This window comes from Uloborus diversus, chromosome 6 (genome assembly GCF_026930045.1).
Source record: "Uloborus diversus isolate 005 chromosome 6, Udiv.v.3.1, whole genome shotgun sequence".
NCBI lineage: Eukaryota > Metazoa > Arthropoda > Arachnida > Araneae > Uloboridae > Uloborus > Uloborus diversus.
Genome location: NC_072736.1, coordinates 125363251 through 125380736, shown reverse-complemented (window position 1 = coordinate 125380736; position 17486 = coordinate 125363251).

Below are 17486 nucleotides of genomic sequence, written 5' to 3'. Positions count from 1 at the left end.
TTTTAAAACTACAATTTGTGAGACTGAAACAAAAAACATATAGCAACAGGAAATAATCATTAAAGCAATCTTCATCAGAATTATCAATAATACTTCAGTGACATTAACTTATGTCTAAATTAGATCACGAAATATTAAGTAAATGCATTTTAAAGGAAAAAAATTAAAAACATGTATGCTAATAAAATACTTTGTATTTTTCATAGAAATCTTTGCTGATAAACTGCATTGCCCACAATATGTACAAAGCACCCATAACTATTATCACTGCCCATTTTGTAATAGTTAATATATCCATGACAAACCTGTTAACTTGCTTTGCAATGAAAATTTCAATGTAATGTGCTGTTAAAAATTGGTTTTTGTAAAAAAAAAAAAAAATATTTTAATAGGATTTTTTATTTTTTCTTCGAGAAATTTCAATTAGAAATCCATGCAGACATCTTATGAAAGTAGTTTGAAATCGTATTATGCAAAAAGAAACTTCGGGTGGAAAAGGCTGACTTAATTTCGAAACATGCAAGAACCATTTATTCCTTGAAATCTGCTAACAGAAAAATGTATGCATAATTTACATGAAAGCTTAACTATACGCAAATAAAATCATTGATTTTCTAACTATTTACTCAAATTTATTCCATTCGTACTTAAATTCCAGACATGATTTTAAGCCTAGTTACGTATCCTTATGTATAATTGAGTGAAAAATGAAATCTTAGTCTTGTAAATTATTTAAAAAATTTCTTATAAAACCAGTTTTGCAAGATGAATGTATTTTATTCCGAATATTTAGAATATTTTGAATATTCTATTTTAGTATATATATTTAGTGCATGTGCATATGAGACTAAAAATTCTTTTCAACTAATTTTACCGCAAGCAGTATTCTTTATTTTAAAAACTTATTCATTAGAATTAAAAATTAATCAATCTTCAACATTTTTTTTTGAATTGAAAATCAATAGTTCTGCTAACTTGTTGATTTAAAGATTGTAAATAATATGTTTTAAATTTTCAGTCGGAATGTCTTGTGAGTAAATATTTACGAAGTACAACAAACGTTAAACCTATTTAGTCAATTTTGAACAAAATTGTCTGAAGCCTTAAAACACGATTTTTGTAAAAAATCGGTCTGTATAGGTCTTGATAAAATTTGTGATGTTCCTTGATGGAGCCAAAAATTTATGTACACATGTACAGATACCACTAATAGACTAAGCTAAATTGAGTTTTACATTAAAAAGTCATAACTAATAAATCGAAATTAATTTCTTTGTAAGTTTTTACGACTAAAAACATTTAAAAAAAACGACGTGATGAATTATAAGCTGCGAATATAAAATTTTATCAAAATAAACAAGTTAACAACTAAAACACTTTACACTTCAAGTCCATAAGTTGTGGATTATTTTAAAGAGAAGTTCGTAGAGGTTTATCAAATATTTGCAATTAATTTTCAAGATTACTAAAATGAAATGTCTTAAAATTTTGATAAAACTATTTTAAGAAGTTACAGATGAACATTCCAGATGAACATTTCTTTCGTAGTTAACTTATTTTTTATATTTCTAAATTTAATGAAAAGTTTTTTCTGCACAACGGAAAAAGTTTTTAAACTCTTAGAAGATAAGTCTTTATGAGTTCTTCACATAAACAATAATATGAAGCAACACAAAATATGAGCAGTAATTACTCATAAGCTGAACTATTTCATCCGTTAAGTATTTCATTAGCACTTAGGTGTTGTTGATAGCATTTTGAAAAACCGGAATTTCACCGTATAAAATGATTTACTCTAATAAAACAACCACGGTATTATTCCAAATATAAAACCATAATTGCATTTGACGTAACTTCATAAATTTTTACTAATTAAAACATGTTGGTGCACTTGATGAAGTATGTTTATAACAATTCAATACTTGTTCTGTCGATGTTGCAATGCATGCAATTCTTCGATAAAATGTCATTCAGTGTAACACTAAACTTGTTACAATAGGTGGCAGAAACGTATTATTTATTTTAAGGTGCACTAGTAATTTGTAGAACTGTTAAACCATCAGGAAGATGACTGAAAAATCCACTGTTACTTTATTACAGTAATTAGCAGAAACGTATAATTCAACTTCGGGTGCACTAGTAATTTGTAGAACTGTTAAGCCATCGTGTAAACGACAGCTGAAATCCACGATAATGGCTTGGGAGTTGAAACTAAACTCTTTTTACGCTAAAGCGCTAGTTCAACCGCAACACTTCGTTTCTTCAAGTAAATAATCTTTCACTAAAACCACCTTAAGACTATGTGAAGAAAAACGAAACATTTAAGCACTTGCTTCTCAAAATCTTTAGAAGTTCATGGATTTTGATAAATTTCAGATAAAAATAAAGTTGCTTCTTTTTAGGACATCAATGGTATATAAGTTGCAGAATGAAATAACACCTTACATCCAATATGAACCGCCAAGTTATCAAGGAAATTTCTGTAAAAAAATCGCTTCAAAAGTTTCAATAAACAGCTTTAACACTCAGCAGCAACTGGAAGCCACTTTTCAGAGTCTTTTTCTATTTTAGTATATAATCACAAAGGCTTGCTTGAGTTTTAATAAGACTTTGTCAGGATTAATCCTTTCCGAGAATACAAGCATCAAACGAAATATTGATCTGCTTTTAAGACGAAAACATGAAATCTTTCGTCTCTTAAAATAAAACTAATTTCATCGAACTTGGCTCCCTTTTTTCCATAAAATTATCAGAATTTTGAAAAAAGATATCTGCAATAAAGTTAAGAGCAGTCGCTCCGTAGGGAGAAATTTCAGATCCAAGAAATCACTGGATTTAACGTCAAAACGCGCTGATGTTGAAAAATTGAAACAGCTCTCGCAACATAATAAGGCATTAAATAAAGATGGAGTGGTTCTACGAAGGCTTAAATTTGGAAACCCGTGAAATGCTCTCGTTGCTTATTGGATTTTACTTCTACTAACAGGATTAAGAAGGGGTGGCAAGTTCTTTTGACTCCGAAGAACTAGTTTTTTTATTCCCTGAAAATGAAAAGAAGTGTTGTCATGTATTGTTTCAGCTCATTAACGAGTTTAGTTGTTTGCGAGAGTTAATAGTCTGTGCTTGATGTGATGGAGAACATTTTACACAACTTGGATGAATATTTATTAACTCTAAAATTCTTATCCAAAATCCTTTTTGAATAAATTATAACTATTTTATGGAAACGAACATTTACAACTGCCCTTGGGAAATATATTTAGCAGCAAAAATACTATTTATTTAGAGTTTATTTTGCTAGTTTTAACTTCACTTGAAACATAACATAAATTTAACAAATTGTTATGGATTATTCTTTCTACTCCTAGTATTTTTCAGTAAAATTGGTGTTATTGTTCTTTTTTGTTCATTACCCAAATGTATGACACGTACGGTGGCCTATCTATACAGGGGCTCTAGATTTGTACTAGTGGTACCCGCATGGCTTTGCCCGTATTGGAAAATTAAAAGATTATTTGCTTCGTACGTATGTTTACAAATAATGGATGATGAATTTCTCGCCAATATGCTATGTTAATATCATTTCGACCATGTATCGGTAATTTGTTCGTCCGTATTATGATAATCCGCTCGGTATTGCTGCAGAGGAGTTAAGTCCACCAATGGTGGCATAAAATTGGAAGAGAAAAAGAATAAAATTAAATTCTTGAAAAATCGCTTCAAGGTGCTAACCCTCATGCTACAAACTAATTTTGTAGCAAATTTCATTAAAGTTGTCCGAACGGTTTATGCGCTATGCGCGTCACAGAGATCCAGACTGAGATCTGGACAGAGATCCCAACAGAGATTCAGATATCCAGACAAACACTGAGCGTAATTATTAGCAAACATAGTGTGAAATGATTAAATGTGATACTCAATGTTGTAATAATTGATTACTATTAAACAATATTATTCATAGTAGGAATAATTAGTTTTGATGGCATGTATATGAAGGCATGAATATGATGAATTTGAAGCAATCATAAAATTCATTTATTCTCCTTATTATTGGTTAGAGATGAAAACAATCGAAAAAAAATCCGGAAATTTCATAAAAAACGGAAAACTTTTTTTTTTCTTTTTTCCCGAAGGGGTTTATTTCCGCTCCGGAAAAATTGAAATAATGATTTGTTTCAACTTTTCAGGAAGTTTTAATTGAAATTTTTAGCAAAAAGTGATTAGAAATTTCTCATACTTAAATTCTGGTACAATTTCTCCCCCCCCCACTCTCTCCTTGTATGTTAAAATACTGTCTAACTTTGATAATGCAAGTTATTGTATGATAATATAATATGTATGTAGATTTAAAAAAAGAACCTATTAATTTTCGCAAAAACATTTAAATCAATATTCTTAGTGAAGAATTTATATTTTCTTTGTTCATAAAAGAAACAAGCATAACTTTAATCACAGAATTATGTTTCTGCTGACTGGGCGAACCAAATGTACGGGGTGCGACAAAAAAAAAAAAAAAAAACCTGGGCAAGTAATTATCCATGTAGCTTTTTTAAAAATAAATAAATTAACAAAGCACAGAAAATAATAATATGAGAAGACCTTTAGCAATCAATAAACTACTTGGTTTCAAACGCCTTTCGAAGCAATACAGAGGTGCAACTGCTTATTGAAATTTTCATTCAAGGGCCGCAAATCCTTTAATCAATCCTATCTTTACTAATAATAAAGCTGAAAGTCTGTCTGTCTGGATGTCTGGATCTCTGTGACGCGCATAGCGCTTAGACCGTTCGGCCGACTTTCATGAAATTTGGCACAAAGTTATTTTGTCGCATGGGGGTGTGCACCTCGAAGCAATTTTTCTAAAATTCGATTTTGTTCTTTTTCTATTCCATTTTTCAGAACATTTTCCCGAGCAAAATTATCATAAGATGGAGGAGTAAATTACGAAGTTATCATAACGTAGAACCGTAACATGGGCTAGCCAATTGGCGAGAAATTCACAATACATTATTAGTAAATATAGAGGCGAACCAAAAAACCTTTTAGTTTTCTACTACGGGCACAGCCGTGCGGGTACCACTAGTTCCCTATAAAGCAATTGGTTTAGAGAGTCCAAATTTATGTATAGTTTAGGGTAGACTTTTGACTCTAAAACAGACCATACAGTGTAATAAATGGGATTAAGGTCTAGTGAAAAGAGCATCCACTCTACATATGATATCATGTCAAAAACAATGCGCTTGCATCACTCTTGTCTTTTTGGCCGTATGAGCTGGTGTGGAGTCAAATTGAAATGATCAGTCTACATTGCTGTGCTGAAGTGCTCTTAGGTCCACAGAAGTACAATAGCTTTTAAAATGTCCTTCTGGTACACTTTTTGAATTATTTAATGGCCCTCATCTACAAAAAAACCAAAGATTTTTTTGTCGCTTGTACTGATTCTATCACAGACAAAGCCTGACTTTGGATTTTGGCAATGTTAAAATTTTCTAAAGTGCTTGCAGTGTCTACAGACCAAATCCTATTGTTCTTGGGGTTATGAACTGGCTGAACGGCAAATCAGTGAAAAGTATCTCTTCCAGCGTGGACTTGCGTCCCGTCTCAAAAGTTTCTAGCATCTTTGGAGGCATACGAATGCCTGAAGTTTTTGGAACTCGTGAAACTTCTGCTTGAGCTGTTCTTGCCCTTACGAACAACTTCTCTCGCGAAAACCCATGGATTTCAATAAAATTACTTTTATGTGATCTAACGATTAACTGAAATGTTTATTGTTCGTTTTTGTACACTTTCTGGACATCGAATATCATTTCCAAGCCACTTTAAGCGGCATACCGCATCGTTGAACTGTCGTTCAACTTGGTTAAACAAACTTAAAACAGCAGGTCTTTTGCTTAAAACTGTAAAAAAACTGAAAACAATACGTAAACTAGGAGATATATTGTAAATTATTTTGTAATAAAGTGAGAAACAAAAATAAATAAGACACTCCTTAAAATGAAATTATTTTACTTCCATTCGATGATGCAATCTTTGTCCGAGTTTTTTTTTTTTTTTTTTTTTTTGCCGTACCCTGTATACTGCCGTGCTAAGCACAAAAGTGGAATCTGCTGTTTAGCTTAAGCTGAGATATTGTGTTTTAAAGTTTGGCTCTTCCATATATTTGATTCAAATGCCTTTTTTTCAGAATCAATAGCTTTCATTTTCTTACAGTAAAGTTTCATTGTAAGAAAGGGAAATCATACTTATTTTTCTTTCAAACAATATTAATCCGTGTTTGAAAGTCAAAAATTACAATTATTCTTTCAAGTTTCAAAGGCAATCTAAAGCAGAAAATGTAATTGTTATGATTAGACACACCTTACCCAATATTACTGGTTGAACGACGACTTGACTTTTTTCTGGTGTTTGACCGATAGAGCTCTCAATTATAAAACAAACAAAAAAAATTGTATTTAAACTTATTTTATGTGTATTTTTGTCAAGCAGAAAAAGATGTGTGGATTGCATATATTTTTAAACCCTTTACACTCTCAATAATAGACTTTCAAATTTGACGAAATTTTCTTCGTTTTTGACGAAACCACTTCCAGGGATATGCTCCGAGCGAACATTTCGTCAAATTGAAGAAACTGCTTTTGTTAGTGGTTTGAGGATGCGAATTTCGTCAAATGTAATGAAATATTTCTTCATTCTAGTTTCGTCAAATTAACAATCATTTTCGTAGTTTTGAGAGCATTAGTTTCGACAAATTAATTTCGTCATATATGAGGACGTTAATTTCGTAAATTTTTAAGAAAATTTATTTCCTTTTTTTTTTTTGAGCACATTAGTTTTTTTTTTTTATATTTGAGAATACAGTCGAACCTCGTTAATTCGAACACGCTTAAAACCAATAACTGCTGAAATGAACTTTTTTGCAATCCTTGTCTTATTGTTTATTGTTTTTTGGATAAAGCGAACCACGTTTTATAATAATCGATTTTAATGGTCCCTTTAAGTTCGTTATAACGAGGTTTGACTGTATTTTATAAGATTTGTGTGCGTGTGATCAAATTCTAACTTCAGAATCTTACCACCGTAGTTTCCCACTTTATTGCGTATAGTCACTTTCACAGGCCCGTCATTTACGGGGTGAGGGGGTCAATTGACCCCCCCTCCCGTCTTTATTTTTGAACATTCATGTTTTTACACATGACTGGCCGTTGTTTTAGTTCGTTTTCTGTAAAATTTTTATTGAGTACAGACTCTTTGTCATATTTGGGAAAAAATTGAAACAACGGGCCTGCAGCCCCCTCCCCCCATAAAAAAAGACAATTAATTGTTAAAAAATGAGGCACATAAAATATGTCAAGCAAATTTTTATTTATGTAAAATTGCAAACAAACAATTTCTTAAAAAAGGTAAAACAAATCATTGCAGATTAAACTCCCCATGGTATCTAATTAAACCCCCCATAATGGGAGTTTTCCTTCAAAAAATCTAATTTTTGTCGGATATTTTCCAAATTTGGCACAGATGTTCGTTATTGGAGGCTCAGGAATTCGCACAAGGTCGTTTATGTCCCTCTATGTGGGGGGCGGGGGGGACATCTAACCCCGCATTGGGGGTTCTCCGTATTAAAAAAAGTTTTTGTCTGATCTTTCCAAAATTTGACACATAGGCTCTTTGATGCACGGAGATTCACGCAGGGTAGTTTTCGGCCTTCTATGGGGGGGGGGGGGGGGTTAACACCTATGGTAGTTTTCCTACAAGAAAAACCAGTTTTTGTTGGATCTTTCCGAATTTGCCTGAGGTTTGTTATTTGATGCTCAGGAATTCTCATAGGGTGGTTTTCTTTTCGCTATGGAGGGCAATCCCGATACGGGAGGGGTTCTTATAAAAAAAAAGTTTTTATCAACATTCGGTTAGCTTTCGTCAATGTATGGGTGGGGGAGGGGCAACTCCGATGGGGGTTTTCCTTGAAAAAAATTCATTTTTCGTCGGATCTTTTTCAGATTCGGCCCAGATACCCTTTGATGCTGGAAACCCACATAGGATAGTTTCCCATGGGGTATATTCATATGGGGCATATATCCCATGGGGTCCATCATGGGGTCCATGTGATTAAAGAACCTATGTGCCAAATTAGAAAAAGATCTGACAAAAGATCTGACTCTCCTAATTGCGAAGGGGGATATGCCCCTAAAGCGGAAAGAATATTTCAAACTGTTTGAATTACATCGCTACATCGCGATGTAAGGATGGCGATGCATCACGATGTAGAAATTCCTACATCGCTCTGCCCCTACTGGGAATATAAAAGTGCTACTTCCTCAGCAGACATTGGGTACTGGAAAAATAAATCATGTGCCACTTTTATGCACAGTTAGATTGATATATGCTCGGGAGAAAATTGCTGAGAAGTTTCTTCTTCATTGCATCGCATGAAAAAATTCCAGAAAAAAAAAAAGATTTTTATCCAATTTATACCAAATTTCAAAAAAAAAGTACAATAAAATGGACAACTTTAAGTTAGTATATATTTGTTCTAAAATTAGATACAGAAAATAAAATTAGATAATCTTAAGAAAAAGCTTACCTTTTTCTTTTTCCAATTAATTATTTGTTTTACTAATTTTGCTTGTATATGTAGAATGTTTATTTGGCCAAATTTATGTTTAATACAGGAACTTTATTATTGCATGCATTTCATACTTCATACTTTGAAAGCAATTCTCTGCCAACATTGCAAAAGGTATTTGAATATATAAATCTTAAAAAAATGCAGATGTGAAATAAATCTTTTGGTAAAATTAATTTAGTGTAATGTTTGTTAAATAATTATAAATATATACCTTTGCTTTTTACCCCTAAGTTTCTATTTTTATTTCCAAACATGTGTAACATGAAATCAATGTATAATATACGAACATTTAGAATATTGTTATAATTATGAAAAAGTCTTCGTCTGTCCTTGTTCCGATTATCTCCGTGATGTTGGATCCATCCTGAAAAAGTTTTAAAAAGAGAATATATACATAATAAGAAAAGGTTAAGTCCATGGGTGTATGCCCTCATGCACATGGATCTTTTTTTTACTCCGAGGAAAGTTTTACGATTAAATTCAGCAATTTATTTCTGAAATAAAACATGTTTTCACGATTTCTTTCAAAATCTGAGTTTTTTTTCTTAAGTTAAAAAGCTACGGTTCGCTTGTGACTTTGAAAAGCATCTGATTTAATTTTCATATTTTTTAAAATATATGATTATTTCGATGCTGACAGCTTTTTATCAAGCAGATTGCAAGAATGAGTTATTTTTACAGCGGATGAACAAAATTTTTATTTAGGCAGCTAGACTCTCAGTTAGTTTCTGAAATTAATTTCTGAATAATATTCTAAAATTATAAAGTTTCTTCAATTTATCGAGAATCAGCATTATTTAGCCATGAAACGAGTTAATTCTTTTGCACATCAAGTCGTAAATTTTCATTTTTTTGAGCTATAAAAAAATCAAAAGTGCGAAAATTGTTGATCTGTGATTTTTTTTTTAAATTTATTTTTTATTTTAACCGATAGCCAAAATACACCTTTTTTTTTTGAGATTTCCGTGTTTCGTTTTCCTCACGAATGTTTTCTGAGGTACTCCCCCCCCCCCTACCCAAATTAGTTCCAATAAAGTAGTTATGAATTAAGTAGTACTGAAACTGGCGATTATGATTTTATTTGCACTTTTTTTCAGAGATTTTATTGTGCTATGTTATCAATAAACAACATTTACCTACCGAGCTTTACCTCCTTAAACCACTACCAAATTAGAGTCAAAAAACCCAGGGCTCCAACACTCGAAGCCACGCTCCATTTCATAAACTAACTAGTAATTACATAAAGCTACCTTTTAGCTGATGGATAGGGATTTAGTAGAAAAAAAAAACTGATTTTTCTGCAATACTGGGGGTAGAGTACTTACACAATTGAGCGTATCTTAAGGGCGTGTGTACTTAGGATTTTTTTAACTCAGCTGGTAATGATTTTAAGAGGGAATGCTTGCCAAGTAAAGTTGTTAATTGATAGTATAGTACCTTGCAATTTTTAAAAAATATTCGTACAAAATCATAAAATCATCAGAATCAATCACTAGTACAAAAATATTCAAACGTAGCTCTACTTACTAGTTTGGGACGGAGACGAAGGGAGTATCACCTTTTAACTAAGCATATTTGATTTTTAAAATATGCAATTTTCACGCAGTAAATAAAAAAACGCCAAGGGAGAAGAGCTGCCAAAGATAGGGGAAACCCAATAAAAAAGTGCATTTTCTTGTTTGTTTGTGTCTTGAGAACCAATTGACTGATATCGATGGATTTTTTTAAAAGGTATATAATGAAAATAGGGACTAGTGTGGTGAGCAAAGTTTGTTACATATATAAAGCTTATCATATATTTTCATTATCCTTTTAATTTTTCATATATTTGCATTATCCTTTCAATTTTTCAATTGAAGTTCGGTTAAATTTTCAGACATTTTACTTTATATCCAGCAAAATCACAACTCCAACTAAAAGATTTAGATTTATTGGAAGTTCATCTATAAAATGTTTCTTAGTCTGATTTAATGTACACCGGGATTTCTCACTTTTTGTTGTCAATATCTTGAGGCGACAAATATGACAATAAAATTAATGCTGTATTTATTTTAAATGTAGAAACTATGTATAATGGAAAAATTCATAATTATGACAAATCATGTAACACAAATTGACATAGAAAAACTTATAAATTTAGTGCATGAAGTGGGAAAATAAACAACAAAAAATGCTTATTATTATTATTACAATTTTCAAACATGCTATACTATCTTCGAGGTTAAATCGAGGTTAAACATTAAAACTTCACTTCAATAATTTATTTTAATTTGCGGAAAAATTGAAAAAATATTGAAAATATTCTGCTGAAATATCAAGCACAAAGATAGAGTTCTTTATGGAAATTAATATTTTTTCTATCTTAAAATGATTTTATCAAATTGATATTACTTCATGTTTTATGCAAGTAAAAAAAAATTCTGCACAAATAATGAACATAAGCACTTATTGCTAGAAACATCTGCCGTAGGGAAAGAGATTATATAAACAACGTGGGGTAAGCTGGTAAGCATATTGGGGGATTGGTATATAGTATTTGTTTAAGAAAATAAAAATGCAGAATGAAACAATTTTGAACTATTAAACTAAAAAATACACTTCGTTTAACAGAATTATTTTTGTAAAATTCATGGAGAAGAATGAAAACTCATAACCATGTAATATATTCCATGTTGAAATTAAAAATTTCACAGTTCTATACCTTTTATAAAAGCGCTGTATTTATCATCAATGTTAGTTAAGCTACGGTGGAGGGTTTTTTTTTTTTTTTTTTTTGTAAGTTTAAATTCGTACAAACTCTTTAGTCATGTTTGTAATTTTTTTAACGAAATAAAGGAAGTACGCTTTTGGAAACAAATGTCAACGAACCAACATTTTCTTTTACAAATAAAAAAAAAACAACACTAGCTAAGCCTAACGTGGAGGTGACTCAAAGTTAACACACACAGAATTCTAAACCTAATCGAACCGTTCGTTTTCAATTTTAATGTGTTTTAAATACAACTATAAACACAACACTAAACAAAAATGTAACAATACATAAAAGAAGGCACATTGCACATACAAATTTCAATAAATACTAACCTTTTTTATGAATCCTTTAGAATAATTGAAGTAAGATAATTTAACGAGCAAGTACAAGGTTGAAACGAAAACTCCCAGAATGCACTGCAATGTGACGAAATAGGGACGAAATAATTTCGTGAAAAATTTGAGATTTCTGGTTTCGTCAAATATCACGTGATTCAGTGACAAAAAGATCGTCGAAAATAACGAAATAGTGCTCGAGGATTGCCAAATCGTCAAAATTGAGCGTTTCATATTTGACAGTGTATATGTTCGAAGAAACTCGGATCTATTAAGAAACCCTATCTTTATTCATAAAAAAATCAGTTTTTCCATTTTTTTCCAATTTTGTCCGAAAGAAACCCCGGTAAAAAATGGTTTTTTTATCCACCACTTCAAAATTTGCGGAAATTTAACATCTCTACTCTTGGTATATTTTCATCCTTATTCATGCAAGTAATCAATAATTTGGGAGTCAAGTATGGATAAATTTGACCGTTATCACAATTAAATGATATTGTTGCGAAATATAAGTTTGTTAATAACGTTAAGAAAAACACGTTATTTTTTTAAGAAACTTTTTTTTTTTTTGAAATAAACGATGTAATGTTAATCAGTATTGGAAATTACGGATCAAAAATATCTTGCCACTAAATGTGTTTTACTGGAAAATAAATTGAGACAAAACAAAATGAAATAAAAAATGAATTATATACAAGAAGTTAATGATTAATACCGTTTGACTCCATTTGGTTAATTTTAAATATGATAAATTAAGTTAGCGTAAATAATCAGGAGGTTTTAATCAAATGAACAAACAAATAGATTCCGGATAGCAACAGCTCTGATTAGTGTTTAGTTCCAATTGCTCAAAAGGTTCAAAGTCGCTAAGAATTTTGAATATACAGAGTATTTATATGGAAAAAAAAGATAAAAAGCTCTAAAATGTATTAACACTAAAACTAGTAAAATTCAAAAGAAAAAGAACCATTATTTAAAGGTTTTTCTTAAAAAACAGATAAGCTACTATTTATATAAAGGTAACTTATACTTACTAGTAAAAAATAAATTCATTCTTTAAACAACATAAATACCACTTTTCAACCTAGTTTTTGAAGTCGTTACAGAAACAATACATAAAACCATATGCAAATATGAATCAGTTACAGATATAAATTTAAATAGACTTAGTTTAAAGGGGGTTAGTTTTATAGGTCTTAGTTTAAAAATATTATCAATCATCACAATACTATAAATATAATAGAGCATTGGTAATTAGTAAGGTGAGTGAACCAAAGGTGGCCGCAGTTAAGCTTTGATGATGGCTCATAATTTTCTTGCAATGTGTATTTGACTGATTTTTTTATTTCAAATTTTACACTTATATGTAACATATATCAAGTGCAATTTTTCTCATAAGATAAAACTTTAGCTATTTTTAGAATAGATTTTAAAAATTGTAGCTTGCGGATCACCTTTGGAGCAGTGTTCTAAACGTGGCTAATGTTTTAAAACCAATTTAAAAACGCGAAAAAAATACTTGAAAATTGTTTTTGCTTTTAGAAGAGAAATACAAAGTTAAATTAAAAGAAAAATAATAATTACAAGGAAATAACTATGAAAAAATTACAATTAAGATTTTTTATGATTCAAACCTGTTATGGCTTCACTTGTTCTGGAATGTTTAAAAAACTGACGACAGAACAATGTGTAATGTTGAAAAATAATATAATTCAGTTAAACATGGAAAATTACCTTAAGCAGCATTAGTTTACATATTCTTTCCTGCAAGTGAGCACCTTGGGCGCATGGATTTGGTTGCCATTTGCGCGACGCAGAATAAAATTAATTCAACTTTTGGTGGTTGTCTGTTTTAGGAACACTTTCCACCATTGACTCACTTACCTTACATTTCGTTCGTCTTTTTCAAAAAAAAAAAAAAAACCTCTCAAAATGAGAAACAAAGTAATGTTATACTTTTTAGCTATTAGTTTAACCACAGAAGACGTGGAACCTGGCAAGCGGCCAATTTAGGACGATATCATCTGAATGAATCCAACAGGGGAGATGGTAAAATAGCGATGGGATTTTGATGTACGTGTTTTATAACGTTACAAGGGCCTTTTTTATTTATTACATGCTCTCAGTTGAAAATGAAGGAGATGGGGGGGGGGGGGGGGGACTTTCTATGGTAGCAACAAATAGGAAATAAAATGTTTTCATTTCTCCCGGAAATTTAAAAGTAAAATGGTAAGTCGAGAATTACGTTGTAAAAAAATTGTAAAATGAGAACGTAGATCGAATATAGTTTAGATTAAAAATGTTATTGCGTTAACAAGTTGTCCATTTTTACAAAACTGTGTCTCAATAATTTAGAGGCAAAAGTGCATGCAACGAGGAAACTATCCCACCTGTAAACTAATAGATGCGTCTATTTCCGCTTATAGACTTGGTGTTAACCTTTTCATGAAAACGGTGGTCAGACTGTAATGTAATCTATGTATTTAATATTTAACGGAAGAAAAATCATTTTGAGTCAATTTACCTTATTTTAAATAGAGTTCCGGTTACATATGAGTTGATCTTTTGGTTCTGCTCCGAGTTCAAAAATTATTTTTCAAAGTAGAGTTGTTTCATAAAACAACATAATTAAATTTATTTTTTCCATTTGATGCAATTTACAGTCATGCAAAAGGTACTTTCAGTTTTTCTTTAATATTACGTTGAAGTTGTTTTTTTTTTCTAATTTTATTAATACACGTATTTTTAATCTTTTTACTTTTTAAATTGCGTAAATTTTATTAAATGCCTGCACACCATTTTTTAAAAATTTCTTAGTTTTGAGAAAGCAGATGTAGAAGCATCATATTTCCTAAATTTGATGGAATTACTTGACATAAACTTAATTAGATACCTAGTCACATTTTCGAAGTTTAAGCCAAAGTAACCAACTGACGCACTGTTTCCATCAATGATTTGAAGCGGCCTAGATCTACTAGTAAAAAACTCGCATGAACATAACTTAGCTCTAAGAGAATTTTAGAGTCCCTAAACTAAGAAAAAAACTAATTCCTATTATTTACACTCCTACGTAAATCAATTTCCTGCTTTCAATGTAATGTAATTACTGAGAACAGATTGCATAAAAGCTGAAAGTTTATTTTTTTAAATTCAGTAACTGTACTTTCCTTTTGATCATTAATAATATAAAAACTTTATTTATTCGACATCATTCTGTTTGAACAAATGAAATTAATGATTTTTTTCTTCAGATTTCGCACGCTTCTACGGTTGCAGCTAACAATTTTTCTGAATAACAGTAACAACTGACACTTTAGGTTTATAAAGAGTTTTATAACAATGTGGATTACGGTATAACTAAGAGAATTTATGTTTTCTTAAAACTGAGCTTAGTTATAACTCTTGAGATAAACTAAATATTTTCTTAATATTCAGTGACTAATTGGTTTCGAACGAAATTATGGAACGTGAAATTTTTCTTAAAATGACGCAAGGCTCGGAAATATATATATCCTACAGAAGAAAGATTTGTTTTTTTTTTTTTTTTTTTTTTTTTTTTTTGTATTGAATATGCTCCAAAACTACTGGACAGATATTAACCATTTTTTCACTAATGGAAATTATTTCAGGACTTATTGGATTTTTCTTGGATTATTTCAAAACATTATCAGAAAGAAATTCAAAAAGTATTGGATTACTCCTTATCTGTATAAAGTTCTGAAAGTAACATACCCTGAGCAAACATTTTCTAGCTAAGACATAAACGATTTCTGGAAATAAATAGATTTCCTTCACATATAGTTTAGCAATGATAATATAATGATGAAATATAATATCATCCCTGGAAACAGAAGTGACACAACTCAATTTCTTTCTAGCCCCAAACCTTGCACAAAATTAATCTACACAACTGGTGTATGATGGGTATAATATAAACAATATAATTAGCAGCGATGCAGCTATAAATTTTCATAATTTGAAAATTGTAAGCACACCCTTTTTATTCAGACTGCAAAAACCATCCGCAAACGTATTAAATGTTTTACGCGTATTGCAGTAGCATCTCTACGTAATATAAAATGAAGTCTCTAAAAAGCGTCTGTTTGTTTAAAGGCGCAAAGCTCGAGAACTATCCGGCCAATTTCGCTGAAATTTTCACAGAATCTTCCTTTCAGCACCGGAAAGGTTTGCAGACCAGTTCTAAAAAAGATCGATAAATAGTTCTTTTTTTAATTCCAATTTAGGCCCAATTTTCATATAAATTCTCGAAAATGGAGATTATAAATTCCCTGCACATATTGATATTACATACCGTTTTAAAGGGTAGAATTTTTCCGCCCTCGACGCAATTTGTTTCAATGTTCTAACTTAATTATTGCGGGAGTTATTCGCGTTTTTAGCGCGAAGCATTTTAGGCTTAACTGGAATTTAGACACTTCTTTCTTCATTAAATCTATCAATAAAATGAGAAGGAATCGTCCCACAATGACAATTAAGATTTTTTAGTTTCTTTTTGACATTTTTCATTTCTTTTTGGTACCATTTTTTCTTTTTGACAGTTTTCAAAATTTTTCTTTTGAAAACCGTTTTCTTTTTGACACCATTGGAAAAAGACATTTTTTACTCTAAATCTATTTCGACCTACGGTCGAAAACTAACTACCAAACGGCACGACCTTGAGAGTCACAGGTCTCAATGAAATTCTGGATTTAGGTCAGTTCGCGCCAGGTAAAGCGACTTGACTGCATAGGCTCTAGTTCGGCTGCAACAGGGTTTCAAAAATGTTATTTGAGTATAGAAAAGCAATGGTTTTTGCTTTGAAATTTAACTTTTTTTTACCATTTTCTTGCATTGCAGCATGAGCCAATTTAATGCATTAACAACATATTATAAATCTCCCCCCTCCCTCGTTGAACTGACAAGATACGTTAAATGTCTTAAGAGGGTAGATAGTGTTCCAAGAATTCCAATTCCAACGAAAACGCCACTGCAATTATATAGTCCTGCAAATCAGTCTGTTTAAGAATGCTAAAACTTGATGGTCATAAATCTAGATGAATTGCTAGATTTAGGTCAATTTGTTTTAAATATGAGCTCAGGTAGAAGAGTTTGGATGTATAGGCTCTAGTTCGGCACCAAGGAGGTTCTAAATTTGCTTGTTTGGCTTCGGAACGACAACAGCGTTCTCTTTGGAATATAAAACTTTAGCACAATATTTTCTCTCCTAACATCTGTCGCGTGTCTTGATGGTACAACGTAGGGGCAGTGACATTTACTCTATACTGTGAATGCATTCAGTTAGGCGATACTGCAATGCAAAATCAAAAAAAAAAAAAAAAGTTAAAAAAGGTTAATTTCAAAGGAAAAACCATTGCTTTTCTGGAGCCAAACTAGAAATTTTGGACCCCCATTACGGTCAAACTAGGGCCTATGCAGTGAAACCGCTTTACCTGGGTTCATATTTAGTGGGAAGTAACCTAAATCGAGAATTTCGTCCCGATCCGTGACCCTCAAGGTCGTGCCGTTTGGTAGTAAGCTCTATATCCAAAAGGAAAAAAAGTTACAAGTCGTTTTAAATCAAATTCGAAAAACCTCATCTCCATTCGAGTTGTTAACCATTTTATTTTTGTGTTTCTACGGTTACGCTTTTTGAATCCATTGTTCAGTTCCATCATTCTCATTTCAATATCTTAAATTTATTTAAATCCATCTTTTTCATTTTAATTTCTTAAAAGTATTTTAATATCTGTCGTCGTTGTTTGGAAGGGAAATTTTG